This window comes from Mandrillus leucophaeus, unplaced genomic scaffold, assembly GCF_000951045.1.
Source record: "Mandrillus leucophaeus isolate KB7577 unplaced genomic scaffold, Mleu.le_1.0 Scaffold4, whole genome shotgun sequence".
Taxonomy (NCBI): Eukaryota; Metazoa; Chordata; class Mammalia; order Primates; family Cercopithecidae; genus Mandrillus; species Mandrillus leucophaeus.
In genome coordinates this window covers 4,626,499-4,635,718 of record NW_012104253.1, presented here as the reverse complement: position 1 = coordinate 4,635,718, position 9,220 = coordinate 4,626,499, and the positions used below count along the sequence as shown (strand labels likewise).

The following is a 9,220-nucleotide window of genomic DNA, read 5'->3' as shown; positions in this document are numbered from 1 at the left end:
AGGATGGTCTCGATCTCCTGACCTCGTGATCTGCCCGTCTCGGCCTCCCAAAGTGCTGGGATTACAGGCTTGAGCCACCGCGCCCGGCCCTTAATTTTTTTCTTTTACCACTTTATATATTTCACTCTACTCTCTCTTGGCTGCCTGGTTTCTTTCTCTCTCTCTCTCTCTCTCTCTCGCTTTCTCTCTTTCTTTCTTTTTCTTTTGTTCTGTCGCCCCGGCTGGAGAGCAATGGTGAGATCCCGGCTCACTGCAACGTCCGCCTCCTAGGTTCAAGCAATTTTCCTGCTTTAGCCTTCCAAGTAGCTGGGGTTAGAGGTGCCCACCACCATGCCTGGCTAATTTTTTGTATTTTTGTAGAGCGGGGGTTTCACAATGTTGGCCATGCTGGTCTTGACCTCTTGACTTCAGGTGATCCACCTGCCTCAGCCTCCCAAAGTTCTGGGATTACAGGCGTGAGCCACCGCGCCCGGCCTGCTTGCCTGGTCTCTAATAATGTTTGCTGTAATTTTTCTCCTTGTTCTTCCATAGGTAAGGTATTTTTTCCCCTCTGGCTTCTCTCAAGGTTTTTCTTCATCTTTGGTTGTCTGTAGTTTGCATAGGATATGCCTCGCTATCGATTTTTTGGTATTTATCCTGCTTTATGCCTCTTAGATTCTTGGATCTGTTGTTTTGTATCTGTCATGAATTTCAGAAAATTCTTAGCCTTTTTTTTTTTTTTTGAGACCGAGTCTTGCTCTGCGGCCCAGGCTAGTGTGATCTCAGCTCACTGCAACCTCTGCTCCTGGGTTCAAGTGATTCTCCTGCCTCAGCCTCCCAAGTAGCTGGGATTACAGGCACCCACCACCACACCTGCCTAATTTTTGTATTTTTAGTAGAGACGGGGTTTGTCCATGTTAGCCAGGATGGTCTCGATCTCCTGACCTTGTGATCCACCCATCTTGGCCTCCCAAAGTGCTGGGATTACAGGCATAACGCACTGCGCCCGGCCTTAATTTTCTTTCTTAAGGTGGATCCCTCTCTGCTTCTATTGCCCATTTGTCCTTGCAATGTCCTTGTCAATACTCAGAGACGTTTGGTCTTGATGTTGTCAACTTTTCCCACCAGAGCCCATAACATATTAGTCATAGTTATTTTAAATTCCACGTCTGGTAATTTCAGCGTCTGTGTCATGTCCGAGGCTGGCTCTGATGCTCCTTCTGACTTTTCTTTTTTTTTTTTTCTTTTTTTTTCTTTTTTGAGACAGAGTCTTGCTCTGTCGACCAGGCCGGAGTGCAATGGCACGATCTCCGCTCACTGCAAACTCCGCCTCCTGGGTTCAAGCAATTCTCATGCCTCAGCCTCCCAGTAGCTGGGATTACAGGCGTGTACGACCACGCCAGGCTAACTTTTGTATTTTTAGTAGAGACGGGGTTTCACCATGTTGGCCAGGCTGGTCTCGAACTCCTGACCTTAGGTGATCCGCTCGCCTCAGCCTCCCAAAGTTCTGGGATTACAGGCGTGAGCCACTGTGCCTGGCCCCTGACTGACTTTTCTTATCTTTTTTCATGCCTTGTTTTTCTGGAAAGTCAGTCAGGGTATACTAGATAACAGGAACTGAGATAAATAGGTCTTAGGGTGAGAATTTATGTTACTCTGGCTGCGGCTGGGCTGTGTTTGACGTTTTCTGTGGCTGTCGGAGTCCAGACCTCATGGCTATGGCCCAGGCTCTGTGCCACTGCCACCTCTGTACACCCATCTGGAGCCCTGTGTTGATGTGTGACTATCACCCAGTTCTGAGTCCCAGCTGGGAAGTAGGGGCCATCGTAGATGCCCTCCCTCGGCCTGTGTGCCCTCCGACTCCATCCTGGCTCTGCCTGTGCCCTGCCCTCTATGCAGGGAGCCCCTGCAGTCCGCATTTCCCACCCTAGCAGCCCTCTGCTAGGTTCAGCCAATGAAAGTCACAGGTGAGAGTTGGAGGGGAGGTGGCAGGGCAAAGCTGAGGTACTTCTCCCGCTCTCTCTGTGCAGAATCTCTGATGGTGGCTATCTCCAGCTCTGGCCAGACAGGTCTTGTGAGGGTCCAGCTTTTACAAGGTGACCATAGCTCCTTGGCTCCAGTAACATTTGCTCTCCCTGCATCAAGGACCTGGGGACTGTTCCTACCGTTGCTGAGCTCAAGGTTACTTCACTGAGCCCTGTATGGCTTCTTAGCCTCTTTGACTTCAAGTCCCTGCATTACATTTCCTGTGTTTCAAATACTCAAGAGATGTTTGGTCTCGAGCAGAGACACTGACTCTTACATTGTACCTGTTCAGGCCAGAGCCACAGACCTCTGAGTGCTCCAGCCCTGCTGCATCTAATCCACCCCCAGCTCTGCCAGGAGCACGAGCCCAAAGACAGAAACACGGTCCCCCAGGACAGTCCAAAGAGACCTGCAGAGGACGGATGTGTGCGTTGGGGCCATGAAGATGGAGTAGGAGCTCACTGGACAGAGAAGATGGGGAAGGACACTCCAGGGAGGAGCGAATGCTGAGGTCCGCTTGAGAAAATGCCTGGGTGGTTTTGGTGCTGTGAGATTCTGGGGTAGGTGAGGCTGTGTGTGCGCGTCTGTATGTGTGTGTTGTGGGGTGGGGCGGGGTTGGGTCTGAATCTTCAGCAGGGGCAGCAGAACAAAGGGCTAGATGCCCACCCCAGGGGGTAGACTCATCAGTGCTCCCTATGCGAGAGTGGAAGTGGGAAGCCCCAGTGGGTCCTGGGCTGCAGGAGAATCCGTCGCCCCAGGAGCAGAGACTGGGAAGAAGTACACAGTAAGGGCAAAGGGTGGACTGCGGTAGCTGCTCTGTCCCCCCTCCCCACCCCTAGGCCAGGTTTCGCTTCTCCCTGAGAGTCCTGGGGCAACACCCTCTGTCCTTTCCCTCGCGCCCCCATTTTTAAACTTACGTGAGAGCTTTCGGGGACCGGCTGCGGGCATCCCTTCCCCTAGCCCAGTGGGTGGTGGAACCGGAGCCCAGAAGTCCAGCCCTCTGGCCCTGCGCCTCCCTGGCTAAATAGCGCCCTGTGGGGAGGAAGCAGGGCCCCAGGCGGAACCGGGAAAACACACCGGGACTTTCTACAAACCCGGCCACTCCCACTGAATTGGGAAAGCGGTTAAAAGAGGTCGTACCGCATTCTGCGCCGCGTCCCTCTTCCTTCAGTCCCGCCGCATGTCCCCGACCAGAGGTGGCCTCCTAGAAGGGGAGGTCCCCAAACTCGAGGCCCTGCGTGTAGGGGAGGGGAGCGCCCGCCCCTTCCCCGCCGCTGTGAGCGTCCCGGGAGGGGACTCGGGCTGCCGTCCCTCCGCCTCTTCCCCCGCGGGGCGAAGCGATGGCTCGGGCCGGGGCGCTGCTGGCGCTTTGGGTGCTCGGGGCCGCAGCGCATCCGCAGTGCCTGGACTTCAGGCCGCCCTTCCGGCCGCCGCAGCTGCTGCGCCTCTGCGCGCAGTATTCGGACTTCGGCTGCTGCGATGAAGGGCGCGACGCCGAACTGACCCGCCGCTTCTGGGACCTGGAGAGCCGCGTGGACGCCGCCGAGTGGGCCGCGTGCGCCGGCTACGCGAGGGACCTGCTGTGCCAGGTAAGCGGGCGCGCGGCCACTGGGAGGGGCGGGGCGCGGGCGGCCGGGTCCTGGAGCAGAGATCGGAACCCCGCGGGGGCGAAGGCCAAGAGTGGGCGGCGAACTCTAGGCCCCAAAAGGGAGTCATTTGGCACGGGGCGGGGAGACCGCGCATCCCAGGGCGACTCTTGGCTTTGCCATTCATTCGTTTTGTGACTTGGGCCTTCTTGGTGCCTCAGTTTCCCCTCCTGAAGCAGGAGGGACGGACAGATGATGTCATCATTTCCTCAGAGGCTGGGGGCTCCTCTGTCCCGGTCCCCTTGAGTCGAGCCCCCAGCGTCCTACCCCAAGCAGCTGCACCCTTGTTGGGGTACCAAGGTGGAGAGGCATCTGTCCCGGTCAGTGCTCCTCTGTGTCTGTGTTGTCCCCGGGGCAGTGAAAGCAGGGGGCCCTGCCGTGGGCGTGGTCAACGTGTGGCCAGGGGTTGTTGCGGGGGTTGGGGCCACTGCCCCCCACGAGAGTCCCACCCCCATCCTGATGCCCTTGCCACTTCCGCCATCACCTCTGTGGGTGCTGTGTCCTCTCCTGGGGATGGCGCCCTGGCCTGGCAGAAGCTCACTCAGGAATGAGCAACAGCTATGTGTTGAAGTTCCTGGGCCCCCCATCTTCCCTCTGAGGGTGGAGCCCCCGCTTCTGTGCACACCTTGCGGTGCCACCGCTGTTTGTTTTCCTCTTGTGGCAGTCTGAGGCCCCAGTGCCTGACCACACCCAGGTGGGCAAATGCTGCCTGGCTGAATGCAGAAATGGGGCAGGACAAGGCATTCCTGCCCCAGCATCTGGCCAGTGAGAGGCCTGGGTTGGAGAGGCCCCAGTGGGCAGGGCTGTGTCCCAGCCTTCGGCCAGCAGGGGCAGTTGGTGTGGGGAAGGACAAGAGGGCTGACTTGGAGTTGGAGTTTGATCCTGGCTCTGTCACTTCCCCAGCTTCGTGACCTGGGCAGGTCACTGCTGCACCTCACAGTGTCTTTAAAATGAAGCTGGGTGCGGTGGCTGACTCCTGTAATCCCAGCCCTTTGGGAGGCGGAGGTGGGCAGATCACTTGAGGTCAGGAGTTCGAGACCAGCCTGGCCAACATGGAGAAACTCCATCTCTACAAAAATATATAAATTAACTGGGCATGTTGGGGAACGCCTGTAATCCCAGCTATTCGGGAGGCTGAGGCAGGAGAATCACTTGACTCTGGGAGGCAGAGGTTGCAGTGAGCCAAGATCGAGCCATTGCACCCCAGCCTGGGCAACAGAGCAAGACTCCATCTCAAAAATATAGTATAATATAATATAATATAATATAATATAATATAATATAATATATAAAATAAAACCTTAACCACCCCCTGGGTTGCCATGCAGATTAAATGCCACATACTAAGGGCTCAGTAAATGTTTGCAGTTGGATTTCTCAAGGGTTTCCTTGGCCCTCACTGGCTGCCCAGCCCTGGGAAGGGTCCAGGTGAGGCTCGGAGCCCGATTCAAGGAAGACTCAGAGGGAGGCAGGGACTTGCCCAGTGGTCACACAGCTCAGCGGTGGTTGAGGTGGGGACATGGACCACACTCACTAATGTGAACACATATCTAGGTGGGAAGCAGTAGGCTCTGGGAGGATGAGGAGGGGGCCCTTGGGAGCTCCAGAATGCAACAAAGGGTGGGCTGGCCACCTTTAGGTGGGCTCTGCTGGACTCCCATGCTGTGTGCCTCAAGGGCATGGGAATGGTCTGGCCAAGCATCTGCCTCCCTCAGCAGCCTGGGGGCTCCTCAGGACCAGGTCCTTTGGTCTCCCCACCCCTGTCACATAGCAGAGTTCCTGCATCCATGCCACATTTGTCTATGAGGCACTCGCTATGTGCCTGACTCAGCAGGGCAGTGAGGGGGGCAGGTGGATGGAGGAAGGGAAGGGTCGGTCCTGATGCTGTTCCCTGGCAGGGCACCTCTCTTTTCTTGGGAACCTTCCCAGGACAGCCTGGCCTTAAGCAACCAGCAGTGAAGTGACTGCTAACACTTCAGCCCAGGCGTCTCTGAGAGTGACCTCATGTCTGGAGTGAGCTTAGAGACAGCGGCTGAGGCTGGGTTACAGTTTCACTGACGGGGCCTCCTGGAGTACCCTGGTGGGAGGACCGTGCTCTCTGCTAGCCAAGGCGGAGTCTGCATTTGGCACCTCCTAATTTCCACATGGGGAGGTGATGGAGGTGCCTTATTTATAGATGTCTGTCAGTGTGGAGGCACTCAGGCCTTCACACCTGCTTTGGGGAGATGGGAGACTCTTTCCTGGGGCTTTGCTTGTCCAGTAAGTGCCTGTGTCCTCTGGAGGAGAGAGGACAGCCATGGCGCGTGGCACCCCCAGTGCATCTGGTGTGAGCTTCCACATCAGTAACCACCCCTGTGACTGGGGTTGCCGCTCAAAGCCACTGAGATCATCAAAGCATGGTTTCTGATGGAGATCTCCGTGAAATGTGCCCTACGGGCTCGTGTATTCAGCAGGCTCTTCCTGAGCCTGTTAGGAGTCAGCCCTGTGCTCGATGCTGGGCCCAAAAGCAGTTGGCAAGTCACAGGCCCAGTCTCAAAAGTCCCCTTCGTCACTTCAGGAGACTGACACACACAGGAAGGTGCCAGAGATTCCTCAAGGAGTGTAGGAACAAGGCCACATACCTCAGGGAAGGCTTCCTGAATGTTGGTTGCATGCTGATAGCTCATATTTACTGAACAAACACACGCGTCTTCTCCATTTATTCCTCCCAACAATTCTAAGAGGTTGGAACTCCTTTCCCGTTCTATAGATGAGGACATAGGCACAGAGAGGTTAAGGAGCATCGTTCTATAGATGAGGACATAGGCACAGAGAGGTTAAGGAGCATTCCCCATGGGGAATGTATGCTCTGGCTCCAAAACCCTTCTCCTAACCGCTTCGCCACACTGCCTCCCTCCTTGAAGCCCCACTGTGTCCCACAGTCCATAGAGTGGACAGACAAGCAAAGAGATAATGAAATCCTAGCCAAGCCGACTGACTGGAGCGCCCCTGGCGGTGGAGCAGTGACTGCTGTAGAGAACTCACCCTGTAAGCTACAAGATTCCATGGAGTGAGTGTCATGCCTGAGATATGGACAGAGTGCATTGGGAGCATCCGTAAGGGCCAGGGATGGGCCATTCAGGGCCCTAGGAGCATGGAGGACAAGAGGAGACCTTTGAGTCGGCCTTGAGTCATGAATAGCAGTTTGCAGAGGAGGAAGTAGGTGAGGAGCGAATATCTGATGGACAGGACACTGTGCGCAAAGGCTTGGTCTTTCAAAAAATGAATGGTGGACATAAGAAACCTTCAGGACCCAGAGCCATAAGTCACGAGTGTCAGTGACATGGGATGGCAAACTCTGGGCAAGATGGGGGCTCTCTGCCCTGCACTGAATGGCCCAGGCAGCTGTAGCGTGCAATACTGGGCTGGTTTGCTGTGGGCTTCCTGCCACTTGCCCCCAAACACGCTGAGGCCAAGCTGCAGATCATCCTCTTGCCAGTAGCAATCACTCTTGTCGCTTCCTGGTTCTGGACTACCCTGGTCTGGGCACCATATTACATTGTGTGTAAGTAAGAGTACATAGGCCACGAGGAAGTGTCTGCTGTGTGATTGGGACGTGTGGATGCCGAAGTCTTTGGCCTGGCTCCCTGAGGGAACTTTTGCTCCCTCTGTAGTTCTGGACTGAGCTTTGGTGAATGGAGGGCTCTTGTTGCCTTCCAGATGTCTATTCTGCCCCTCACTGTGTCTCTGGAACCAAGATGTGCCTGCCACAATCTCTGCTCAGTAAATTCTTGGTGAATGAAATGTTGCTGACTAATCTGGAAAGAACACCAGTCCAGGCATCATGAGGCTTGGGTGTGAGCCCAGGTTTGGCTACTTCTTGGCACGTGGCCTTCTTTAAGCCTCAGTTCCTCATCTGTAAAATAGGAGTCAAGCCATGTGCGGTGGCTCATGCCTGTAATCCCAGAACTTTGGCGGGCTGAGGCAGGAGGATCGCTTGAGTGCAGGAGTTCAAGACAAGCCTGGGAAACATAGGGAGACCCTGTCTCTGCAAAAAATAAAAATGAAAGTTAGCCGGGTGTGGTGGAGCCCGTCTGTGGTTCCAGCGACTCTGGAGGCCAAGGTGGGGATGATCGTTTGAGCGAAGGAGGTCAGGGCTACGGTGAACTAGGATTGTGCCACTGCACTCCAGCCCAGGAGACAGAGAGAGGCCCTGTCTCAAAAAATAAATAAACAAATAAAACAAAATAAAATAGTGACAATGACCCTACCTTGCAAAGATGAAAGAAGGCACGTGTGCACACAGCCCCTCCCTGGTCCGTGTGCAGCTGCCGGCTGACCCACAGGCGGTTCCCGGGGAACCATGGGAGGGACAGCAGACACGGCGGCCCGAGGCCTGGCCATCTGGCCGGCTCGTTGGCAGAGGGGAGCATGTAAGACATGGCACCCTGGTCTGTACCTGGGACAGTAACTGACCAGGACCTCAAGACATTCTGCCAAGTGGCCTTTGGCCTGTCAGGTGAGACCTGGCCTCACAGCAGTAGAGGGGCCAGAAGGACAGGCTGTGGCATGAACAAAAGCCACAATCATGTCACAGGAGTGAGTGGGCCCTGGCCTGGGACTTGAGAACACACTGGGAGGCAGCCTGCCATCCCCCATGCCCAGTCCTCCCCCAGACATCCCAGAGGCCTCCTGCTGGAAGCCAGCCTGGTCCTCCCTGTGAGGGGAGGGAGTACGTGACTGTCAGCACCTCCCCACTGCAGAAGGAGCATCCCCCGAAGCCTCTGGGGGGCCCAGAGCTGACTCAGACCCGGCCTTGGCCTGGCGGACTCACAGGTGGGGGAGGGTGTCAGCCACAGATAGAAAGAATGACCACGCCACAAGCCGGCGGCTCTAACAGGAAGGCCTGCAGACAGCCTGGAGCTGTGGCCTCTGCTCTGGGTAGGGATAGGGTCCAGAGAGGGTGCAGTGGTGTGGGGACACTTAACTGGCGTTTGGGGATGGGTAGTAGGGAGCTGGCAGGTCGAGCTGAGCAGACATGGCTCCAACCCCAGCCCATCAGCATGTGACATGATACCTTGGGCTAGTGGCTCCCTTCTGTTGTCTGCTTCCACCTCTGTGCAGTGGTAAGAAGAACAGGCCTCCCTCCTGTGGTTGCCTTGAGGAGGAAATGCAGATGCACGGGCTCACTGACCTAGTGCCTGGCCCACAATCTGCCCCAAACCCCAGGAACTGCTGTGATTGGTTAGCACTCTTTCTCCCATGGTCATGGTCATGATTTAAGAATAAAGAGAATTCTGCCCGCCAGAGAAGAGTAGGGGAAGGGCATACCTGCAAAGGGGACAGCCTGTGCTGAGGCTCAGAGGTATGAAATGACAGGGAGTGAGTATTAGTCTCTTATCTCACTGCTATAAAGAAATACATGGCTGGGTGCAGTTGCTCACACCTGTAATCTCAGCACTATGGGAGGCTGAAGCGGGAAGATGGCTTGAGCTCAGGAGTTCGAGAGCAGCCTGGGCAACATGGCAAAACCTCATCCCTACAAAAAATAAAAAAATTAACTAGGTGTGGTGGCTCTCGCCTGTAGTCCC

The 9,220-nt window shown here is 55.6% G+C and overlaps 1 protein-coding gene across 1 annotated transcript in view; it reads left to right on the top strand.

The window, feature by feature from the left end:
• Nucleotides 1–3,346: 3,346 nt before the first annotated feature.
• The window catches only part of HHIPL1 (HHIP-like 1), a 38,101-nt gene continuing 32,227 nt past the window's right edge, over nt 3,347–9,220 (top strand). Inside the window, exon 1 of the mRNA XM_011991801.1 lies at nt 3,347–3,593. The gene's annotated coding sequence lies outside the window, so the exon portion shown is untranslated. The remainder of the gene's footprint in view (nt 3,594–9,220) is intronic.